The sequence below is a fragment of the Mauremys reevesii genome, unplaced genomic scaffold (assembly GCF_016161935.1).
Source record: "Mauremys reevesii isolate NIE-2019 unplaced genomic scaffold, ASM1616193v1 Contig111, whole genome shotgun sequence".
Taxonomy (NCBI): Eukaryota; Metazoa; Chordata; order Testudines; family Geoemydidae; genus Mauremys; species Mauremys reevesii.
In genome coordinates, this window is record NW_024100729.1 from 165,478 (window position 1) to 190,191 (window position 24,714).

General features: G+C 51.3%; 2 non-coding genes across 2 annotated transcripts; one reads left to right on the forward strand and one right to left on the reverse strand.

The window, feature by feature from the left end:
* Positions 1-20,264: 20,264 nt before the first annotated feature.
* Positions 20,265-20,358, forward strand: TRNAI-UAU. Its single transcript has 2 exons — positions 20,265-20,302; positions 20,323-20,358. It is a non-coding gene; the product is annotated as a tRNA-Ile (tRNA).
* A 1,726-nt stretch (positions 20,359-22,084) lies between these two features.
* Positions 22,085-22,156, reverse strand: TRNAV-UAC. Its single transcript has one exon. It is a non-coding gene; the product is annotated as a tRNA-Val (tRNA).
* Positions 22,157-24,714: the final 2,558 nt, after the last annotated feature.

The window sequence follows — 24,714 nt, forward strand, 5'->3', positions numbered from 1 at the left end:
CTCGCAGAGGCTGGCGAAGATTAGGCGGCGAAAGAAAAAGACAAGGGACACGATTTTCGATGAATGTGTGGGCTGCTACCTAGCCGAGGCGGACCAGCAGAGGCAGTGGAGGGAGAAAGTCTCTCTGTACCAGCGCTCACACAGCGAATGGGAGGAGAGGTGGCGTGAGGAACACAAGCAGGCGACTCAAGCAATGCTTGTACTAGTGAGGGAGCAAACGGACACGCTCCGGCGACTTGTGTATGTTCTGCAGGACCGCTGCAGGATAGAGCCCCCGGCAGTATCTCTGCAACCGCCCTCCCCCGCCACAAAGTCACATACCCCCCTCACCCTAAACAACCAGGAGGATGCCCGCCCTGGGCTGTGAATACTGTCACTGCACCCCAGCAGAGTGCTCAAGTAACCAAAAGCTCTCATACCCTACGTTGGCATAAGGCCGTCCCGCCCGGACTCAAACAAGTCCCAATCCCAGTCCCATCCCATAACTGTGTACTTAAGTAATAAAAATACTTTGCTGTTAAGTACTGTTTCCGTCATGTTTTTTCACTGAAGACTGTGTTTGAATGGGGTGCGTGGGGAAGTGCGTTGCTAATTGCATAGGACAGGCACCTTTCCCAGGATACAGACACGGGGGCCGGATCAGCAGCGGTCACACACACAGTGCAGTCAGTAGGCACCGTGGTCGGTATGGGAGGTGGTTTCCAGGTTCTGTGTGGGCGGTGGGGATGTGACTTTTTAGCGGGGGAGGGCGGTTACAGATCTTATACAGCGGTCCTTGTCCTGGACCGCTGAGTCACGCAGCAGAGGAATCTGTATCCGTCCTCCTCCGCCACAAGGCCACATAGCCCCCTGCACACAGAATCCCAAAAAGGAGGGATGGCAGGCTCCGTTGAAACAAGCAGTCCAGCAATGTGGACCGCTGGAGGAGCAGGAGCCTGTCATTCCTTGAGTTTAGAGGCGGTCTTTACATCAGTGCACACCCTACCCAGCACAGTCTGCGTTCCAGTTTCAACCCTTTAACGAAAAGTCATGAATAAAGAAACCTCTCCTCAGTAATAGTGTGACATGTATTTTATTTTTACACATGTCTTGGAAGTGGGGGAAACGGGGAGAACGGGGTATTTAACCGAAGAGGAGAGTCAACAGTAACTGGGTAAAGAAACAGGGGCAGGTTCAGCTTCTCTGTAAAGAAACTGAACAGTCACAGGTCACGCTGCTCGCTGCTCGCTGGTATTTGAAGAGTTCCTTGTCGCTGTCCCAGGCGCCTGTATAGGGCTTCATGAGCAAGTGCATTAGCGGGCAGGCTGGGTCACCGAGGATCACTATAGGCAAATGCACATCCACAACAGTTATTTCGTGGTACGGGAAGAAACTACCTTCCAGCAGGTGTCTGAGCAGCCCACAGTTCCTGAGAACACACGAATCATGAACCTTGCCCGGCCACCCGACGTTCATGTTGGTAAAACGTCCCCTATGGTCCCCCAGTGCTTGCAGAACCATTGAAAAGTAGCCCAATTTCTCAGCAGCTGAATGTGGAAGAGGTGGATGATAAAGTGCGAGGAGGAGAAAACGGCGAGGATCGCAGCAGGCTCCATGCTTGCAGTGCTGCGGCGTCCACGCTGTCACTGACCAGAAAAGTGCACGAATAGATTGCCCGCAGGCGCTTTCAGGGAGGGAGGGAGTGAGGGCGTGATTGACGGTTCAATGACGACAGTTACCCCAAAACCACCCTCGACACATTTTTTCCCCCAGCAGGCATTGGGGGCTCTACCCAGCATTCCAATGGGCAGCGGGGACTGCGGGAACTGTGGGATAGCTTCCCACAGTGCACCGCTTCCAAAGTCGACGCTGGCCCCGTGAATGTGGACTCAGAAATTCGAATTAGTGTATTTAGTATGGATACACAAATTCGACTTCATAAGGTCGAATCCACAAATTCGAACTAAGTTGATTCGAAATAGTCTTGTAGTGTAGACAAGACCTGAGGGGGAGTCGGGGGCAGTGCTCTGGGCTCTGCCTGACCCCTCCTGACACAGGCGGCTGGTGGAGAGCAGAGCCTGGTAGATCTGTGGACTCTGCCCTGCTCTCTGTAAAGCAAGGGGACCTCGGTGTCTTCTGAGCTGCAATTGTATTTTCTGCAGGGCAAAATGATTGGCAGAAGCTATTTGCTTAAAGGAAATTAGTGCTGTAGGTGAGGTTTGAACTCACAACCTCAGCATGACTCCACTCAGCACTGCTCTGTAAGTACTGGGCACTACCCCCCTGCACCCCTGGACCCTGTTTTCAAAAGCTTGTCTCCATGTTTCATGGATGGATTAGCGGAGTGGGCGGTGGGGGGGGGGGGGTTGCATTAGCTAAAACAAATCCGTATTAAAGGCTGCAGGATGGCAGCAGCAGAGGTGGGGAGCCTACTTCCGTTGCTGAGGGAAAGGTTGGTGCTTTGAACCCACCCTGTGCTGGAATGTCCCATAGGTGAGATTAACGGGACTCTTGGGAAGGGAGGGGAAGTCTTTTCTATCCCTGCCTAGCTCCATTGGTCTCCTGTGGCCTTTTCAGCTCTCTGCTCCCCTGATGGGGAGATGCAGAGACAAGCCCCCATCTGGGTGAGTCACCGAGAGGCTGTGTCCCATGTCATGTGTTGGGGAGAGGGGGAGGGTGTGTTCCTTAAGATATAAATGATGGAAAACACAGGGGTAGTGACAGTGGAGCCCCGTGTCTGAGTGTTATGACCCTGTGTAGTGCTGCCGTTCACCTTCTCCTCCTATGGTCTCAGCTTTCATTGAATCCAGCATTTTTTCACCTGTCCTCACCACAGAGGTGTCCCACATGCCTCAGCTACCGAGTGTCCCTCTTAAGCCTGGTCTACACTAGGCGTTTAAACCGGTTTTAGGAGCGTAAAACCGATTTAACGCCACAACCGTCCACACTAGGAGGCACCATATATCGATTTTAATGGCTCGTTAAACCGGTTTCTGTACTCCTCCCTAACGAGAGGAGTAACGCTAGTATCGGTATTAAAATATCGGATTAGGGTTAGTGTGGATGCTGATCGACGGCATTGGCCTCCGGGAGCTATCCCACAGTGCACCAGTGACCGCTCTGGACAGCAATCTGAACTCGGATGCACTGGCCAGGTAGACAGGAAAAGCCCCGCGAACTTTTGAAATTCATTTCCTGCTTCCCCAGCGTGGAGAGCTCATCAGCACAGGTGACCATGCACAGCTCATCAGCACAGTTAACAATGCAGTCTCCTGAGAATCGTAAAAGAGCCCCAGCATGGACTGCACGGGAGGTACTGGATCTGATCGCTATATGGGGAGAGGATTCAGTGCTAACAGAACTGCGTTCCAAAAGACGAAATCAAAAAGTATTTGAAAGAATTTCTAAGGCGATGACGGATAAAGGCCACAGCCGGGACTCAGTGCAGTGCAGAGTGAAAGTTAAGGAGCTCAGACAAGCCTACCAGAAAACCAAAGAAGCAAACGGAAGGTTCGGGCAGGTCGAAAAACATGCCGCTTCTATGCTGAGCTGCATGCAATTTTAGGGGGCTGCGCCACAAGTACCCCACCCCTGACCGTGGATTCCGAGGTGGGGGTTGTAATCTCTGCCATGTCTGAGGATTATGCAGACGGGAAGATGAAGATGAAGAAGAGGAGGACGACCTAGCAGAGAGCACACAGCACTCCGTGAGCCCCAGCAGCCAGGAGCTTTTTATCACCCTGACGGAATTACCCTGCTCCCAGCCCTCCCAAGCAACTACCCAGACAATGACGCCATGGAAGGGAGCTCTGGTGAGTGTACCTTTGCAAATAGCAAACATTGTTTTTTAAGCAAGCCTTTTTTAATGATTGATTTGCCCTGAGGACTTGGGATGCATTCGCAGACAGTATAGTTACTTAGAAAAGTTTGTTAACATGTCCGGGGATTGAGAGGAAATCCTCCAGGGACATCTCGATGAAGCGCTCCTGTAGGTACTCCAGAAGCCTTTGCAGAAGGTTTCTGGGCAAGGCAGCCTTGTTCCGCCCACCATGGTAGGACACTTTACCATGCCATGCATGTAGCAAGTAATCAGGTATCATTGCGTGGCAAAGCATAGCAGCGTATGGTCCCGGTGACTGCTGGCATTCAAGAAGCATCCGCTCTTTATCTTGTTCTGTTATCCTCAGCAAAGTGATATCGTTCAGGATAACCTGGTTAAAAATCAGGAATTTAAGTAAGGGGGGTGGCCATTTTTCTACTGGGTTTGTGGAATGCAGCAGCTTAAAAAAAACACTTTCCTGCACGTAGCGAAGCGGGGGGAGGGGAGGAGTGAAATGCCGATGATCTTTTGTGTTTGGTCACCGGCGATCTTCCCCAAGCTACCAGCCACGCAGTGGGTGGGGGGGTGGGAAGGTTGTTGATTAGCAGGGAGCTAGCATGGTATTAGCCATGCCTGGGTGGGGGAGGGGTAAATCACTACAGAAGCCGAAAGACAGTGGCTTACCATGGCCGCATGCAAGTTGAATTCTGATGCCTGGACCTGTGTCTGTGAGATCTGTAACTCCAGGGCTGCAAGCACTCACTATTAAGATGAAAAATGCGACCTTGTAGGGAAATCACATGTGCTAGGTCAATAGTGATGTTCACTGCGAAAGAGTATAACCATTGTTCTGTAAAATGTATCTTTCTAAATATTTATCTCCCTCATGCAGCTGCAAATTTTTCAACCATCCCTCCTCCATCCCAAAGGCTAGCACAGATAAGGCGGAGGAAAAAGAAGACGCGAGATGAGATGTTCTCGGATATTATGGAAGTTACACGCAATGAAAGAGCTCATCTGAATGAGTGGAAGGACGTGGTTTCAAATTACAGGAAAGAGGCCAGTGAACGTGAGGACAGGAGGGATGAACGTGAGGACAGGAGGGACAACCGAGATGAGAGGTGGCGGCAGGAAGACTGGCAGGAATATCAGCGGTGGCGGCAGGAAGATCAGCGGTGGCGGGATGCAACGCTGGGGCTGCTGCGTGATCAAACTGACATGCTCCGGCGTCTTGTGGAGCTTCAGGAACGGCAGCAGGATCACAGAGTGCCGCTGCAGCCCCTGTATAACCACCCTCAACCCTCACCATGTTCCACATCCTCCTCACCCAGACGTGTAAGAACGCGTGGGGGGAGGCTCCGTGCACCCGCCCACTCCACCCCCATGGACAGCCCAACCAGAAGGATGTCGTTACTCTGATTTTTTTTTTAATGGCCTTCTCCATCCCTCCTATCCTCCTCCCAAACCACACCCTTACTTCTCTCCCTCCGTTTATACTGAATCAATCAAGAATTCATGCTGTGTAAATGAGAGTGACTTTATTTGCATAAGTAAGCTGTACTCGAAGGGGGAGGGGGAGTTGCTTACAGGGACTGAGTCAATCAAGGGGGTTGGGTGTTCATCAACAAACACAGCAGTCACACTGTACCCTGGCCATTGATGAAGCTCGTTTTCAAAGCTTCTCTGATGCGCACCACTTCCTGGTGTGCTCTTCTAATCTCCCTGGTGTCTGGCTGCGCGTAATCAGCAGCCAGGTGATTTGCCTCAGCCTCCCACCCCGCCATAAAGGTCTCCCCCTTACTCTCACAGAGATTGTGGAGAATACAGCAAGCAGTAATAACATAGGGGACGTTGGTTTGGCTGAGGTCTGAGCGAGTCAGTAATGTGCGCCAGCGTGCCTTTAAACGGCCAAATGCACATTCCACCACCATTCTGCACTTGCTCAGCCTGTAATTGAACAGATCCTGACCACTGTCCAGGCTGCCTGTGTATGGCTTCATGAGCCATGGCATCAAGGGGTAGGCTGGGTCCCCCAGGATAACGACAGGCATTTCAACATCCCCAACTGTTATTTTCTGGTCTGGGAAGTAATTCCCTTGCTGCAGCCATTTAAACAGAGTAGTGCTTCTGAATACGCGAGCGTCATGAACCCTCCCTGGCCATCCCACGTGGATGTTTGTGAAACGTCCCTTGTGATCTACCAGTGCTTGCAGCACCATTGAAAAGTACCCCTTCCGGTTTACATACTGGGTGCCCTGGCTCTGCGGTGCCAAGATAGGGATATGGGTTCCATCTATCGCCCCCCCACAGTTAGGGAATCCCAGTGCAGCAAAGCCATCCACTATGGCCTGCACGTTTCCCAGAGTCACAACCTTTCGTAGCAGCAGCTTAGTGATTGCTTTGGCTACTTGCATCACAGCAGCTCCCACAGTAGATTTTCCAACTCCAAATTGATCCCCGACTGACCGGTAGCTGTCTGGCATTGCAAGCTTCCACAGGGCTATCACCACTCGCTTCTCTACTGTGAGGGCTGCTCTCATCTTGGTATTATGGCGTTTCAGGGCAGGGGCAAGCAAGTCACAAAGTTCCATGAAAGTGCCCTTACGCATGCGAAAGTTTCGCAGCCACTGGGAATCGTCCCACACCTGCAACACAATGCGGTCCCACCAGTCAGTGCTTGTTTCTCGGGCCCAAAATCGGCGTTCAATGGATAGAATCTGCCCCATTACCATCAGGATCTCCAAAGCGCAGGGGCCCGCGGTTTGAGAGAATTCTGTGTCTACGTCCTCATCACTGTCATTGCCGCGCTGCCGTATCCGCCTCTTACTCGCCTCGGATTCAAGGTCCTGGTTCACCATAGACTGCACGAGAGTGCGCGAGGTGTTTAAAACATTCACGATTGCGGTATGGAGCTGAGCAGGGTCCATGCTTGCTGTGCTTGCTGTGCTATGGCGTCTGCACAGTTCACCAAGCAAAAAAAGGCGCGAAACGGTTGTCTGCTGCTCAGGGAGGGAAGGGTGAGGCTGTACCCAGAACCACCCGCGACAATGATTTTTGCCCCATCAGGCACTGGGATCTCAACCCGGAAATGCCAAGGGGTGGGGGAGGCTGCGGGAACTATGGGATAGCTACGGGATAGCTACCCACAGTGCAACGCACCAGAAATCGACGCTAGCCTCGGACCATGGACGCACACCACCGATTTAATGTGTTTAGTGTGTCCGCGCACACTCGATATTATAAAATCTGTTTTACAAAACCGGTTTATGCAAATTTGGAATAGTCCCGTAGTGTAGACGTACCCTTAGAGACGCCGAGGACTGGAACTGATTTCAGCTGCTGGACAGCTCTGTTAGGTCTTTATTCATTTGCACAGGAAAATGCTGAGTGTTTAAATTCATTTCAAGCCCCCCCCCCCACCTTCAGCGAACTCCTGAACATACTGGAGATGGGTCTGGAAATTGATTTTCATTCAAAAAAGTTTTTAAAGGGAATCACTTGGATTGGAACTAGGATGCCATCACTCTGCAAGGAAACATTCACCCACTGATCTATACTCTCAACAGAGAGTGTCATGGATAGCCCAGAACAGGGACAGTTTTTAACCTGGGGGTTAGTGAACTTTATCTCTGTACAAACACCACAGCTTACAAACTCCCCACCCCCGCTCTGTGTCACCAGACCACAACAACAACTCTCCTTGGGGCACACACAGCTCCCCAGCTCCCTGCCCATCAGCCTCTCCAGCATTGCTCCAATCCCTTAAAGCAGGGTCTCAACCTCAATTTACCTTAGGGCCAGGGCCAGTCCTCCAGTCCTCCCAGTGGGCCAATAATGTCACTCATACCGCCCAGAACCCACCCCCCAAAACTCCACCCTCCACCTGCCTAAAGCTCTGGGAGGGAGTTTGGGTGGGGGGAGGATGTCTAGGGTGCAGGCCCTGGGCTGGGGATTGGGGTGCAGGAGGGGTGCAGGCTCTGGGGGGAGTTTGGGTGCAGAAGGGGTGAAAGGCTGGTCTCTGGGAGGGAGTTTGGGTGGGGGGAGGAGGTCTAGGGTGCAGGCCCTGGGCTGGGGATTGGGGTGCAGGCTCTTGGGGGGTGTTTGGTTGCAGAAGGGGTTAGTGGCTTGTCTCTGGGTGGTTGTTTGGGTGGGGGAGGGGTTCTGGGGGGCAGGCTCTGGGATGGAGTTTGCAGCGCTGTAACAAGGGGGAGGCGAGTGAGGCACTTGCCTCGGGTGCGCAAAGTGGAGGGGCGCAGCTCTACCACGATCAGCGGCGCTTCGGCAGCAGCTCTACCGCTGCCACTTCTTCGGCAGCAATTCGGCAGTGGGTCCTTCTCTCCAACAGCGACTTAAGGTCCCACAGCCAAAGAGCCTGGAGCCGGCCCTTGCCTCGGGCACAAAAATTCCTTGTACGGCTCTGGGAGTTTGGGTGCTGGGTGCAGGCTCTGGGCTGGGGCAGGAAGTAGGGGGAACAGGAGGAGGGATGGGGGTGCGGGCACTTGGAGGAGATTGGGGTGGGTGGGAGGGTTTGTGTAGAGAGGGGTGCAGGCTCTGGGGGGAGTTTGCAGGGAGGAGGGGGTATGTGGGAAGGGGACAGGGGTGCAGGCTCAGGAAGGGGGTCAGGGGTGCGGCGCTTACCTGGGGCTCCAAGGCAGGGCAGGCTGAGGGGCCTCCACGTTCTGCTGCCCCCAGGCATCACCCCCGCAGCATCCCATTGGCTGCAGGGGCTCGGGGCGGGGGCAGCGCATGGAGGCCCAGCCCCACCCTGCCCTGCCATGAGGAGGGGCCGGCAGCCACTGGAGCGAGCAGGCAGACGCTGCTCAGCTCCGCTGCACTGACGGGGCCCCTGGGCGGGGGGGAAAGCGCCTGGGGGCAGCAGGTGGGGCCAAGGGAGTGACCTGGTCCCAAAACTGCTGGAGCCCCACGGGCGAGACCTGGGAACCAGGACTGCCAGCCAGACAAACACCTTTAAGATGAGGCGTCCCTCTCCCTGTCAAAAACTGATCTTCCTCCTTCAGTTCAGTGACAGCCTGAATTGTTCCTTATCCCGGCAGAGCCAGAGGACTGAAAGCAGCAACATCAAACCCCTGTGTAGCTCGCAGGAATGGACATAAACACTCCCTGGTGTCTGAGGAGATGTTCAGCTTTGCCCTTGGTCAACTACAAGGCTAAAGGGAAAGGAGGTGGCGCCAGGTATAAAGAGTGAAACACGACACATCATAGTTATGCCCATGGTGGCTGCAAAATCTTTTGATGTACTTCCTCTTATCAGCAGTGTATTGTTTTCTCTGGAGCCTAGGCCTTGACCAAGAAATTTGTACCTTGATAAAATAATTGACTGCCCCTGGTGAAGACAATGGACTTGACACCCACTGGGGTGTCCCTATACCGGTACAAGTACTAACAACAGTGGCTGCCTTTTAGCCATAGATTTTAATCAGGGCAATAAATACAAACCCCTGTTAAATCATTTCTCAGCCCAAGTCCTTCACCCACATTCCCTAGAGCATTGGGCCACCATGTGGACATTTCATTTCCCGCCTCAATTTCACACACAGACACAATTTCCTTTGCACAGATCCATGAACAGCAAAACCTCCCTGTGACTCTGGTCTGAGCCAGGGCATTCGATTTCAGTGAACCCTTCACTCCTGCACTGGCGATGGTCAGACAGCGGGATCATGGCACCTGCATCCCTGCCAGGGAGATATTGGCTCGGCTCTTTCTTTCTGCTGCTGTTGTTAGTCCATGAAACATCAAGGGTGGAATGCAAGGCTGAGTTCACGCACCAGCCCCCGGAAAAAATTTCAGTGCCCCAGAGAAATCCTGCCCCCTGCTATTGGAACGATGTGCTGGAGATTTGACTAGGAAAGGGACTGTCTGAATTGTCAGAGTGGGGAATGAACAACTATCTTCAGCAATGTCATTCACACAAACACACTCTCATCCTGCTCCAGCTGGAAGGGAAATGGGCAGGAATTCTCACTGTTCACCCAAGGACACAAGTACACTAATGCACAGCCGTGAGTGTGCTGGGGAACCTGGTCTGAGCAATTTGAAGTGACAATTCAGTGAGAACAGAATCATCATGTAATAGAACAGCTCTATATCAAGTAGTTGTGGCCAAGTCATTAAGGGAATGGGTTAGGTATCTATTGGGGTCACCCTGTACAGGTTCAAATCCTGCCAACTATGCAGGCACTGTACTGTTGTTATTATTACTCTAGTCTTAGTGCCTGAGCATCCAGAGTGCAAACTGGTACCAGATCTACTTTCACTCTGTCTACACTTAAAATGCTGCTGTGGCACTGCTATAGCACTTTGGAGTCGACAGTGACTGGAGGGATTTTCCCATCCCTGTAATAGCTACATGGACAGAACAATTCTTCCTTTTCTTTAGCACTATCTAACCAGGGCTTAGGTCACCTTAACTATATGGGTTGGGAGGGGTCACACCCTGAGAGACGTCGCTCTGCCAGTTCAGTGCCCAGCGTACACCAGCCCTTAGATCCCTCTTGGTATTTCAATGCAGGCACTGACCTGTGAGAGGAAAACATCAGCTCACAACCACAGAGACTGAATTCCCCACATTTAATCTCGCTGCACTTTCCAGAAAGTCACAAAATTCAATTCATTCTTGCTAGGCCAGAGAAAAAATAAGGGGTCATTCAGTCCTTTGTAGAGAGCTTCAGTTTGTAGCAAAGTCCATCCAGAGGTATGAAGCAGGACTGAAGACAAGATGGAGGCGAGGCATCAGCCTTTTATAGTAACTTGCCATGTAGTCTTTGTCCCAAGGACACTCTATACAGCACCTGGCATAGAAAAACCTTAAAGTTCTGTCCATAGGCAGGTCCCTGCATACCTTGCTGAGTCACAAGGCGTATCTGCCTTCTCTCAATGGGTCGATTTTATAGCCGATGGTCTTTAATGAGCCATCAAGCAGGCTAGACAGAACTGACACCAACTTGTCTGGGGTGTTCCCCAGAAGCAGAGCACAAGTTTGAAATATGAACAGCATAGAGCCAATATTCATAACGTCAACTACAAAAATGATACACATCTAGAGATAGCATCATTATAATCAGCCAATCAGAACCTCTCCATAGACCCCTTACACAACAACCTTTCTACCATATTAGCTGCAAATATAGAACAGTGGTTGCAACGGTGATCTATACAGTTACAGATTATGTCAATAACATCACAGGAGGTGACAGGGCATCAGTGAGACTGATACTGGAATACTGCCTCCAGTTTTGGTGTCCTCATTTGAAAAAGATGTTGTGAAATTGGAGCTGGGGCAGCAAAGAGCCACCAAATGTTCTGAGGGCTGAAGAAAAATGCCTTCTAGTGAGCTATTGAATGAGCTCAACCTGTTTAGCTTATCAAAAGAAGATTGAAAGGTGACTTCATAGAAGTGTAGAAGGGCCTTAATGGAGAGAAAAGATTGGGTAGGAAAGGGTTCTTTAATCTAGCAGAGAAAGGCATAACAAGCCCCAATGCCTGGAAGGTGGAAAGAGACAAATTCATATTACAACTAAGACACAAATATTCAACAGTGAGTATGAATCACCACAGGAACAAGCTACCAAGGAAAGTGGTGGATTCTCCATCTCCTGATGTCATTTAATGAAGACTAGATGCCTTTCTGGAATGTGTTTGCCCCAAAAGTAGCTATTGTGTCATACAGGAGGCCTGTGATATGCAGGGGGTCAGATTAGATGCTCTAATGGTCTCTTCTGGCCATAAAGTCGACTAATTTCTGAAAAACGGAGTGTAGCATTGGGAGAAGCGTCTGATGTTTTCCTGTCTAGCCGGCTTGCTTCCTAGAATGAAGGCTCCTTGAGTGGGGTGATCCACAGGGAGTAGCTCAAACCTCCAAAGTGCCTGGGCAGGGGCAGGACATTAGCACAGCAAGGGAGGGGTGTGGCAGTGACATCACAAAGGCCTTTTGCAGGACCTCAGACTATTGGCCAAAGGTGGTGGGGAGGTGGTGACCTCACAGAGAGATGCTGACATCAGCCAGGCAGGACAGGGGCGAGGGGTCAGGGAAACCTCAGAGACCCCTGTGGCTTTGCTTCAGCAAGTCTCCTTCTCCAGGTCTCTCTTTAAGGACTGAGAGAGTATTTGGGTTCAGGTACGTGAGCGCCAGGAGGAACCTCTTTCGAGTTTTCTCCTTCCCTTTTCCTGATTTTACTAGAAAACAGCCGTCGCTGTTTAGAAGGTAAGAACCTCCTCAAGGCTTGAAACCTGTTCAGTCTGATCCATCTGGTGACAGTTGAATTCTAGGCATGGAAAACACGAGCTTAAGGAGGCAGAATTTTATTCTGCACCTGGGATTTTGTCCCATAGAATCACTGTGGTCATTAGGGTTTGTCCTTTTTGTTTCGCCTTTTCCTCCATCCCTCCCTCCTTTCTCTTTGTCTCTTGCTCCTTTCACCTGTTCCCCTCCCAAAACCAGGTGGTGTGTGTGTGTGTGTGTGTTGCGGGGGAGTGCTCGGCAGCTACCACTCTGGGAGGTCCACCCAAAAATGTGGGGCTGAAATAGTGCTCGGGCAGTGATCCCCACCAGTGACCTGGGCCATCCTTTGGCTGAGAACCCTCAGCCTCCCATCCTCAGTCTCTACCCTGATTGGCTGAGCAGGGGGTTATTGACAGGGAGGAGACTCAGGTCCTTGTTGTTCTCTTTTAAGACCAAGTAAATAAGTCAGAACCAGTTCTATGTTTGATGAATTTTGCTGCTTCTCTGCATTAATGGTCTCTGAGCAGTTCATGATTCTCTCTAACATTGCAGTTCTCCTCAAATACTTGCTGAATAATTACTGTGCACTGTTGTTGGTCTGGAGCTCATCTGAGAGCACTTTATTCAGATCATTCAATGTCTGAAATTCAAGATCTGATGTTTAGTTTGAAAATCAGGGCTCTTGGGTCCTACTCCCAACTGGCTGGCTGTGTGACCTAAGACAAGTCAATTCTCCTTTCTCAGCCTTAGCTTCTCCCTCTTTCAAGTAGGGATAATAATGATCCGCTCCTACCTACCTCACAGTGGGTGGAGGACGGGGATCCATTGGAGAGTGTCACTAGGAGTAGTGCATAATATGAGGTGTCCTATCATGTTTACTCCGATCAGATTATGACATAATAGAATAGCTGAAATAGTCTATTTGATTTGTATTTTTTTATTTTGAAATTGTTAAGAGCAGCAACTACTTAGCTCAGACTGAAGCATCTTATCTAATGTTTGTGGTCTAAGTGTCTCCTCTTTGTGTGTGATGAGACAATTTAATACACTCTGACAAACAGGAGATGCTTTTGCTTTGCAACAAAATATTTTTGCAAAGAACTTTCATCCCACTTGTTTTGATTTTGAGAAACAAACTGGTTTAGTCTGAAGGGGATTTTCTGACATTGAGCAGGTGACACCTGCCCACTACACGGCAGCCCCTGCTGAGGGCGCCCTTGCTGCAGCTGCAGCTGGTTCTGCTGGAGCCCTGTGGTTGCCCTCGTTCGGCCAGGAACAAGCCTGAGGTGAGCTGAAAAGAATCCTGTCCAACCGAGTCTGGCCTACATGATGGCAGCTGCCAAAGTCCCCACACCTGTCGGGGAAACAAACCAGCCACCAGAAAGTGGTCCATTGTCTCACGTGGTGGCAGAGCCTGACACAGCGCCTGTGGGCAACCTTTGCTCTGCATACGTCAGCCATGCACACGCCGGCCGGTTCCCATGAAAGATGTGCCACTGCACGTCTCGGTACTTTAAAAGTACCTGTGCCACTGGCAGATACTTTAAGGCTCCCGGCAGTAAGTTCTGGGGACAGTTGCTCACCATCAGAAGAAGCTCCCTAAAATTGGCCTGTCTCACCCAGTGGTACATTGACCTCTGTTCAGACTGAGCCGAAGGGGGCGGGGGGGGGGGCTCGCTGCTGTGGCCGCCACTGCTGTGAGAGCGGCCGCTGATGTGGATGAAGCCATCCTGCAAGCACTTTCCACCTAGCCACCCACTGAAAATCCTGTAGGATGTAAGATGGGAATAGAAGAACACTGGGGGAGGGGCTTCCTAATCTCCTCCCCCTTCTGCCACCATCAGCCATTCCATACCTGGTGCTGCACCCAGTGGGGTAAAAAGAAAATATGGCCATATCCGAAGAGTCAGTTGCATTCTTTGCGGCTGCCCCACCAGTCCCCTCGGGCGTGACGATAATAATAATAATAGTTCAGGTTGCCCCACTTCGTCAGATGGATGGAGTGGGAATTCTGTGCCTGGCTAGCCAACTACAAAAGCAGTTTCCCTTCCCTTGGTGTTCACACCTCAGCTGCTAGAAGACGGCCTCATCCTCCCTGACTGAACTAACCTTGTTATCTCTAGACTGATTCTTGCCTGCATGTTTATACCTGCCCCTGCAAATTTCCGCCACATGCCTCTGACCAAGTGGGGATTCACCCACGAAAGCTCATGCTCCAATACGTCTGTTAGTCTATAAGGTGCCACAGGATTATTTGCTGCTTTTACAAATCCAGACTAACACGGCTCCCCTCTGATATATTCTAACAGTGGGTTCTACCCCTTCCCCCATTCTGTGTCTGTCTTGTCTATTTAGATTGTAAAATTTTCAGGGCCTGGGCCAGCTACAATTATCATTTGTACTTTGCCTAGCACAATGGGGACCCACTGTTAGTCCTTAGGCACTAAGGTAATGAATCTGATTTATAATAATGTAAGCAGAGTCAGGATGAGCCCCACCCTGACATCTGGTGGTAAATTATGGGGAGTGCGGAAAGAAGTTTCGGTTATTTGCATTGGCACTCCCACCCCACTTAGCATACCGCAAAGCAGCATGGGATGGTTATTTTCACAGCTGTGGGACCCCCAATTTCGTTGTTATTGGGGCAGGAGCAATAAAATGTTGTCACCCCGATTAAGTAAATGAGGAACTACAAAACTGTCTTATGATAGAGGGTTTCATTGTCAACTAAATAGCACTTGCTAGACAAGGGACATGGGTTCCAAAACCCAGTCAAAGAAGAGAGAGAGAGGCTGGGGACAGATATCTGTACTGGGTGGTGCAGGTGTCTTGTGTGAGCCAGAAGCACTAGTTCTACCTGTGCCTCTCTCCCCTGTGGCATATCAGAGTTAATTTTTGATTACCTTAAGAATCTAGATACAGGTTACTGAGGTGAACTCACTGGCACTGGGGCTCCCCTACTATGAGCTGGAATCACTAAGTGTTGAAATCACTGAAGAGCTGGACTTGCTGAGCTGAGAGCACTGAGTACTGTGCTAATGAGTGGGGGAGCCTGAAGCAATACTGTGGAGCAGAGCAGCTGGCAGAGCGGAGTGGAGCAGTTTGTGCAGCCACTGGGTGAGTGGAGCTGAGCAGCTCGTGAGGATGGCTGGAGTGGCTCACAGGACAGCTGGTGGACCAGAGCAGCTGGCAGAGCGGAGCAGCCCACAGAGCAAGTGGAGCTGAGCTGTTTGCGGGGACGACTAGTGGAAGCAGAACCCCACGAAGAGGCAGGGCAGTTGGCCCCGAAACCACGTAAGGTGCCCCTTTCTACCCAGGCTGGGGAGGGGGACCTCTGCAGAGAGACTCTTGAACTCTGGGGCTGCACTGACCCGGGACAGAGACTTTTGGATTGTGGGACTTTGGGGACTGTGGGTGATTTGGGGGTTGCTGGACTCAAGGGCCCAGAGAGAAGGACACAGCCCAATTTGCTGGAGTGGGTCTTTGCTCACGGTTTGACCTATGAACTCTAGCTGAGGCATTTTCCCAATTTAATGCTTGTTGTTTCTCATGTTATTAAACCTTTTCTGCTACACCAAGACTCAGTGCTTGCGAGAGGGGAAGTATTGCCTCCTCGAGGTACCCAGGGGTGTGTGTAAGATTTTCCCAGGTCACTGGGTGGGGGCTCGAGCTGGTTTTGCATTATGTTGTGGGGAAGGGACCCCTATGTATTGAACCCGGCCCTTGCTGCTATCGTTTCGGCCCAGCAGAAGGGTTACAATAATAATAAGTCTCCTGCCACTTTAATCCAAGGAAGCTGATCTTGGGATGTTACTGCTTAAAAATGAGCTGGGGTTAAAATCATGGACTATTCTTTGTGACAAGTATCCCACAAATTCCACTGACTTCCCTTGTTTTCTTTGTCTGGAGTAGGGTTTCCAGTTTCCAAACCTGATGTGAGCTTCCAGCTGTGTAGATAAATCTCTGTATTAAGCATCTTTGCATAACTTTCATATGACTTTGTATTATGCCTCTTCATATAACCTTGTATTGGGGCTACCCATGTGTGACCTCTGTTTTCATGCAACTTTGTGTCAAGTCCTTTGATATGGGAACTTTGTATCCAATCCTTATATAGAAACTTTGTATTGAGCCTTGGTATAATGTTATAGCTCAAAAGGATAGTTAAGGTAGGAGAAAAATATCTTTTTGCTAGGAGTAGAATAAGATCTCCCCCTCCCCTTTAATCAAGTGCCCCGTTGAATGAATGAGGTGTGAATGAGCAAGGCGTGGAAGGCAGCACCTCCAGACAGCTGCACCAGTTGGAGGGGGATGGAAGCCAGACTCAAGAGCAATAAAACTTGTCAAGTGGGCTCATTGAAGAACATCAGACATATTGATGGCCTTGGGAGTTAGAAGCGAGCACCTTCTTTTGAAAACACCCTCTTTGAAAATAAATGTGGCAGCATTAAGATAACCCCCAGAAGGAGGTGCCACAGACTTTGAATCTGGTACAGATTTGCATGAGAAGGTAGCTGCTATAAATGTGAAGTGCCATGTAGGGGACCCAGGTCTTGTCAACATAGATTATCAGGGTTGGAAAGGACCTCAAGAGATCATCTAGTCCAACCCCCTGCTCAAAGCAGGACTAATCCACAAATGGCCACCTCAAGGATTGAACTCACAACCTTGCATTTAGCAGCCCAGTGCTCAAACCACTGAGCTAGCCCTCCCCCTAAATTATAGAATATCAGGGTTGGAGGGGACCTCAGGAGGTGTCTAGTCCAACCCCCTCAAAGCAGGGATGAAAGGGTCTGCCAAAGCCTGGGATTGAACCACGGACCTTAGATCTTCAGTCTAACGCTCTCCCAATTGAGCTACTTTGGCAGCTATAAAGTAGCATTTTGACTGTTGCTTCTCTGCCAGGGATGTTTTTGCAGCAGTTGCACACAAAAAGGACGTCATTGTGAGCGGCCCATGAAGACAAGACTCGCTTTTGCCTGCCTTGCTCAGCTTGACTTGCTGCCTCACCCTGTTCCTGCCCTAGTGCCCGGGTTGACCTGGTGGTGGAAGGGGACTGGGGGCCAGTGGCGCGGGGAGGAAGTTGAGCTGCACCCTGAGCTAGACTAGACCCTGGCGGTGAGAGTCTGGCCACCACCTGCCACCCCACCCTGTTGTCCTGGCTTCCCCCACTGGGCGTCATTTCTGGAGGGAAGTGGGGCTTCTGCCTCCCCTCCCCGATTTTCACACCGCAGAGGAGTGCGGACAGGAAAACGAACGGCTGCTCCACACCCCCACCAGAGGCACCCGACTCCCTTAGCTGCTCCCCCTGCTCCCCCCCAGCTATGCTACTGAGTGGAAGCGTCCTGTGCCCATCACACAGAGGTCGATTAATCAAAACCCTCTTCTGCCAGCACCAGGCCTCCTGCTTCTTACACTGGGCCTGCAAGTGAGGGGGCGGCTGGCACAGCGCCAAGAGTCTAACCTGTGAGGCAGGAGGTGGCTGACACCCGCAGCCTGCTGGGGAGCTCCCAGAAGTTATTAAGGGACAGAGACTCCTCAATGCCCTTAGTGACAAGGGTTTGGGGGTCACCGAGGCCAGTAAGGGGGTCACTATGTCAGCCCTGTAACCCTGGGTGTCAGGTCACTGTGCAGCTTTGATCTAGAGCTCGGATCCCAACAACCGACCAGCAGCCCACAGCCTCCCCCTGGGTCTGCCCCACCTGGTTCCTCCTTACAGGCCGACCTTACCCCCCTTTCAGCCCCGGATTCGCCCCCTTATCATCCTACTGCCACTCAGAGCCACAGCCGTGGAGGTGCTGAAGGAGGGAGGGGTGACTCTAGGGTGGGGTTCTTCTCTAACGATGGCTGGCAGAAAGGTGGTGCTCAGCTCTGTCAGCCACCTGCCCAGGTGCCTCGCTGCCAGGGGATGCAGACGTTTCTGTAAGGCCATTAAATGGGGTATTTGACTTTTTATTTTATTTTATAATTGGAGATATACCAATCTCCTAGAACTGGAAGGGACCTTGAAAGGTCATTGAGTCCAGCCCCCTGCCTTCACTAGCAGGACCAATTTTTGCCCCAGATCCCTAAGTGGCCCCCTCAAGGATTGAACTCACAACCCTGGGTTTAGCAGGCCAATGCTCAAACCACTGAGCTGTGAGGAATGTACAATCCTGAGAGGGAATTTCCATCCCTCTTACCTGTGCTCTTCAGGGCCCCAGTGGCCTAATGGATAAGGCATTGGCTTCTTACACCAGGGATTGTGGGTTCAAGTGCCATCTGGGGTGAAAAGCTCCTTTCTTCTTGTATATTGCAAAGAAATTTTGGTCTTATTTTCACCAAGGAAGCTGGGAGATGTTGGAACACAAGGTACTGCAGCTTGGGAACAATCCCCCAGAAATGGCATCTTCCACTCCACAAATGCTTTCTAAACCCACCAGCAGCAAACAGTTAATACTAGTGTTTGTCTGAGAATAGAGGGAAGGGGAGTGTTTACTCCAAAACATCCATGAGCGAAACAGACAGAAAGAGCAAGGCTGTCCTGAAAGAGAATTGATCTGTCTGGAGACAAAGCAGAACCTGAGAATGAGCAACGGTGTGAAAAGAAGAGGTTCAAATGTGTTAGATGTTAGCTAGTGTTAGGGGGCTTATCCCTTCACCCTCCCATTCCTGGTCCTTCTCGTGTACACAGAGAGCGACAATACCCAAAGTCTGAAGGTGCAAACAATTAGATGTTTATTGGGTTGAACTTCCAGCAAGCAACGATTCCAGTTTCCTTCCTCAGTGTCCCTGTCCCAGCTCTGACAACGCAGAGCCTTGCCTGTGTCCCTGTTCCCATTCCCCCCCTTAGCAAAACATGATGCCAATTCCCCCCTTACATCCTGACTGACTGCAGACTATATAGTAAAACTTGAGTTCTGCTTAGCTAGACCTAACCACACATTGTACTGAAATGTAACTAACCAATCCTAACACGATTATCTAACCAGTTATGTCCCACCACCTTAATTGGTTTACACCCAACAAAATTAATTCTACAGCCGACAGAAACAATCACAGACCCAGACAGCGATTATACAGACAAACACTAGGGACGTGGGGACTACAGTGCTAGAACAACACAGAAATGAGGGTGTCACACCCCTGCTATTGATAGGTGAGTTCTTGCCAGACAGGACGCTACCAAACTCAGTTTTCTTTAACCATCTTTACCTGGTGGTGCTGGGCATTATCAGGACAGGACTGTATTCCCAACAGCCCAATAGCACCTTATTTCAGTGTGGCTGGTGAGGACGTGACCGTTCGCTTCCCAGCCTATGGCTGCCCCTGCGGCGTAGCCAAAGAGCAGGGCCTCAGACTGTCCCAGTAAGAGAAGCCCTGACACTGGCAAACAGTGATTGTGATTCTGTTTTCCCTACCTCTGTGACTAGCTACATGAGACTCATCTACCTCCATTGTTAACGTCTAGGCCTTTCCAGACAGGCGTGAAAATCCACATCCTGACAGCTGGCCCTGGGCTCCGCTTTGCCAGCTGCCTGCCATCTCCCCGCTGTTCACGCTGGCAAAGCCCCGAGCCAGCCCTGTGTGCCCTGCCTTCCCTGCCAGCGCTCACCCTCCGCACCATGGGGAGCTGGGGCCATTGCGGGGTTTGCTGCTTTGTGCTCATGGAAGGAGCCTATCACATCCCTGGACATGGAGCCGTTTGGTGTCCCAGCGGCTCATCTTCCCACGGGGCGCCCTGGGTGCAAGGACTGTGGGCAGCACGAGGCTTCTTCTGTATATCTCTGGAGTAGCCCCTAGTCATCCTCCCCCCTGCCTGCACACAGCCCCTAGGTACTCCCTGCCTGCTCCTGACCCACAATCCTGCCTGCAAACAGCCCCTAGCTACCCTCCTCCCAGCACCCTGAGCTCCCCCCTGCCTGCACACAGCCCCTAGGTACTCCTGCCTGCTCCTGACCTACAATCCTGCCTGCACACAGCCCCTAGCTACCCTCCTCCCGGCACCCTGAGCTCCCCCCTGCCTGCACACAGCCCCCAGGTACTCCCTGCCTGCTCCCTGACCTACAATCCTGCCTGCACACAGCCCCTAGCTACCCTCCTCCCGGCACCCTGAGCTCCATCCTGCCTACAAACAGCCCCTAGCTACCCCCTGCCTGCACCCTGACCTACCCCTGCTCGCACACAGCCCCTAGCTCTTGTCTGTATCAACCTAGGGGTCTCGGAGAAGCATAATTAACAGGTGCTCCAGTGGCGCAATTGGTTAGTGCACAGTACTTATAGGGCAGTGCTGAGAGGAGCTATGCTGAAGTTGTGAGTTCAAGTCTCACCTGGAGCACTGGTTTTCATTAACCAAGTGGTGTCACCCCCTCATTTGGCCTGTGGAATGTAGAATTCCAGCCCAGGGGACACTGAGGAGGAGTCAAAAATGCCCCCTGCACTTATTACCTCCTCTCCCAAGTGCAGGTGAGAATCTACCATCCTTTCTCCCTGCCAGCCTCTGTGCCAGGATCCCTCAAGTAAAGCCTGGAGTCCTGCCCATCCTTGAGCTTGGAGGAAGAGGAGCAAGGAGCCATTGTTAGAGGGCTTTCCCTTCCCCTGCCCACTTCCCTGGCTCTTGTCACGCAGAAGCAAGCAGCAAAAGACCAGAAGTCGGAAGCGCAGACAACGGGATGTTTACTGGGGTTAGTTTCCCAGCAAGCAGATTCCAAAGCCCTTCACACCAGTCGGGCTTATCTCTATAGACCGACAGAGTCTGTTCCCCAGTGTCCCCCTTCCCAGCTCTGACACCATAGAGCCGTCCCTGTTCCCTATTCCCATCCCCCTCCATTAGCATGATTCCAATTTCTCCTTCCACTTCCTGTTTGACTCCAGTTTATATAGTAATATTCTCAGCTAGACCTTAACCAATCATTTTACTGAAATGTGACTAACCAATCGTAACAGAATTCTCTAACCAATTATATCCCACTCCCCTAATTAACTTACACCCAGCAAAATTAATTCAGCAGCCCTGACTGATGCCCACTGGAGATAGGTCTTTGATCCAGCTTGTTCAGTGGACTGGCCACTATAGGTTGGGGGTCCCAGAACTTAACAGTCTGGCTAGAGATTCCTGCGGGTTGACCGGATGGTGGTTTCTCGCTGCTTCACCTGATGTCCACAACTTTGGTCCCTGTACCTGCAGCTGCCACCCTCTTCCTCTTGCCCACATGGCACTTGAAGGAAGGAGTGTCAGGGCCAGGCTTCACAGTCAGGGCTAGGCAGGAGGGAGGAAGAGTCCCAGGCTGGAGCCCAGCACCTCTCCTCCTCTGGGCACCTGGAGCAGAGGCGGCTGGTGCTGACAGCTCCAAGGGAAGGTTTAAAAGCCACAGAGCAACCAAGGGCAGGGCTAGAGGAGGGGAGAACCATGCCTAGGCTCATGGAACCTGTCATGGAAATTTGCAGGGGCAGGTATAAATATGCAGGTAAGAATCAGTCTAGAGATAAGGCGGTTAGTTCAGTCAGGGAGGATGAGGCCCTCTTCTAGCAGTTGAGGTGTGAGCATCAAGGGAGGAGAAATTGCTTTTGTAGTTGGCTAGCCAGGCACAGAATTCCCACTACATTCATCTGACGAAGTGGGGATTCACCCACGAAAGCTTATGCTCCTGTACGTCTGTTAGTCTATAAGGTGCCACAGGACTCTTTGTTGCTTTTTACAGATCCAGACTAACACAGCTACCCCTGTGATACTCAAAAAGACAGTGTCCCCTGTTGGGTGTAAATCACTGACCTCTCTCCTCTCTGAGCACTGACTGCCCCTCTGTTTCCTTGCCTCTCAGTCTGTGCAGATGGGACCTTTCCCTCCAGTGCTGGAGGATTCACCCTTCTCATCTACCCTTGTCCCAAGCAGCACAGCGGGTGGGAATCTTACATGTACTGAGGTGACTTAGGAGCAGAAACCGCCCCCCACCTTCCATGCAATTGGCACTTGCCCCTCACTGAGCAGGATTAAAACTCCTGCAGGGAGACTGCTGGGCCACATCCCCTCTGGGCATGAGCAAAGCAGCAGCGTGAAAAGAACCTGGAGATGCTGGGGACTGAACACAGGACCTTATACATGTAAAACATACGCTCTACCACTGAGCTACATCTCCAGATGAGCCATGTGTGCTATAAGTTGCACTCAGAGCCCTCCTGTTTCCAGAGCACCTAGTGGCCTAAAAGCAGCATGGGGGACGCATTCCCTGCTCTGAGGGCCAAACCTGCTGTCCTGGAGGCTGCTGCTTCTTAGGGTCACTTTGCAGCAGGGCCAGATTCTATGTGTGGGGCAGAGAGAGTGGGTGCCCTGGACTCAGGGTGCAGAGATACTCTCAGCCCTCTCCCCTGCATTGGGTGGGGGGTGCTGCCACCCCCTACTGGAAGGTAATGTGTTGGGGGGAGGGGGGCACTGTGAGTCACTCAGCACCTGACCCTGGTGGCAGAAGTGCTGTGGGGAGCTCTAGGTGTTTCTAGGATCTGCTCTTTCCACCTGCCTGTGAAGTCCAGCTTTCCTCAGCACATTCACTGCGGTGCAATTGGGTCACTGTTTCCATGGCTGCACAGCAAAGAATCACTCCCAGTTTCCCTTCTATCTGTGGCAGGATTAGCCTGTGTCAGTGGTTAATGAGGTGGATCTAGTTGTAGATTGTTATTCATTCCCCACCTTGATAATTCAACCAGTCCCTTTCCCATGCAGATTCCCAGCACCTCAGTGATCCTGGTAGCAGGGGTTGGGGCCTGAGATTTTCAGGGTCCTTTTTCCCCTCCACCTGGAGTGAACTCAGCTTTTCCCCCATCCCAGACCATCCATGAAATAACAACAGGGGCATAAAGAAAGAGGGGAGGGAACATCTCACGGCCAGGGCTGGATGTGCCCAGGGCCCCCTGCTTGTCCATTGTTTCCATGGAATTTGGCCCCCTGCTTTGCACAAGGGACAGAGAAAGATCTTGCTGTTCCTGTGTCTGTGCAAGGAAAATTGTGCTTCCCTAGGAAAGAGAGGAGGGAAATGGCCCCATGGTGGGACAATTTCCTCAGGATTAAGACCTAAGGACTCAGGCTGAGAACTGATTTAACTCCACTCATCTGGGATTTAACAAATTGTCTTCCATGGAGCAGGGCCAGTTCCAGTGTTTTTGCCACCCCAAGTGGAAAAAAATAAATAAAAAAGCTGCAGTCAGCGGCAGCTCTACCTCTGCCACTTTTGGCAGCAAGTCCTTCCCTCCGAGAGGGACTGAGAAGGCTGAAGCCTCCCCTTTCCATTGACAGCCCCAGGGACCTGCTTGCTGTGCTGGTGCCTGGAGCCAGCCCTGCCATGGAGACACTGGGAAGATGGGGGGAATCAGGAAAATACTACGGATTTGTTTACCCTGCAAGTGAAGAATAACTGGAGTATTTTTGGTTTAAAGTCACTTTTCCCTGACTGGGAATTGAACCCAGGCCTTGGCAGTAAAAGTGCCAAATCCTAACCACAAGGGAACAGGGAGGTGATGATACTGTTTTTCTTTTCACTTATGTTACACTTTCTTAGGCTACTTTCTAGCCAATTTCTGAAGCTGCTCCATTGTCCACTCCCTGAGGGGCTAAGAGCAGAAAGTGCAGGAATCCCTGTACTCAGGGTCACAACCTGAGACCAACCCAAGCCACTGAAACAAACATAAATGATGCTTCCTCCAGCAGGATCACAGAGCAACACAAAGAAAACCCAGCAGGAACAATCCTCCTCTGCCTTCATTTACCCCATTGCAACCCTCTCAGCAGCCAACTCCTGTGGGAAGGACACTGAGCTGATAGGAGCTCTGGCATAGAGACCAAGGCAGGGGTGTTGCACCCCCTGGGTGTGAGCTGATCACATTCTGACTCTGGAGGAGGAGGGAAAGGTGATGGCCACATGATGGGGCCAGTATGTACCACAACATGGTTCTTTTATGTGGGATGACTCTGAACATTGACTGATCTCCACTCCCTTGGATTTGAAGAGATGTTTAGTTTTGCACTTGGGAACCTGTAAGGCTGAAGCAATTTTATGGATGGTGACACTACGATTGAAGGGTTATTTAATGTTGTAGAAATTGTTAAAAACACTGAGCTTAAACTGGAACTGCCTGTTATTAAAGGCTGGTTTCCCCACATCAGTTCCATAAGCTCTGCTAGAAACACCCTGGCTTCTCTCCTGCCTCAGTGGGAATTGGAGGGAATCGTCCCCTGCTGCCCTTGGCTCCAGGCTGGTTTTTCTGGGGAGGGGACGTGGAATTGATTTGTTTGCTGTTGAGAAGGGAGCCAGGCCAGTTCTCAGGGAACGAGAACTCCCAGCATCTTCCCAGCCCAGCACAGGCTGCTGCCCTGTCCCAGCCTCTGTTCCCCTGGGGGCCCTGCGTGTTTGACTCTAGAGCAGGCCGAGAGCAGCAGCTGAGGCAGAGGACAGCCTGGGCCGGGCAGAGAAGAAGGAGTTTAGCCAGCAAAAAAGGTAAAATGGTAGTGGAGTATCACCTTGGACTCGATGGCATTTCTCCACTGGTCTGTCTGCTCTGGGGCAGGGACAATAACACGTCCTGCTGCATTCGTTATTTCAAAGGGTGGTTTAGGATTTTCATTCTCACACACGATGCACAAAGCAGGACTCAACCCTCAGCATAAACTAAATGAGCTGCCCACAGATTCTGGCAGCCACAATGA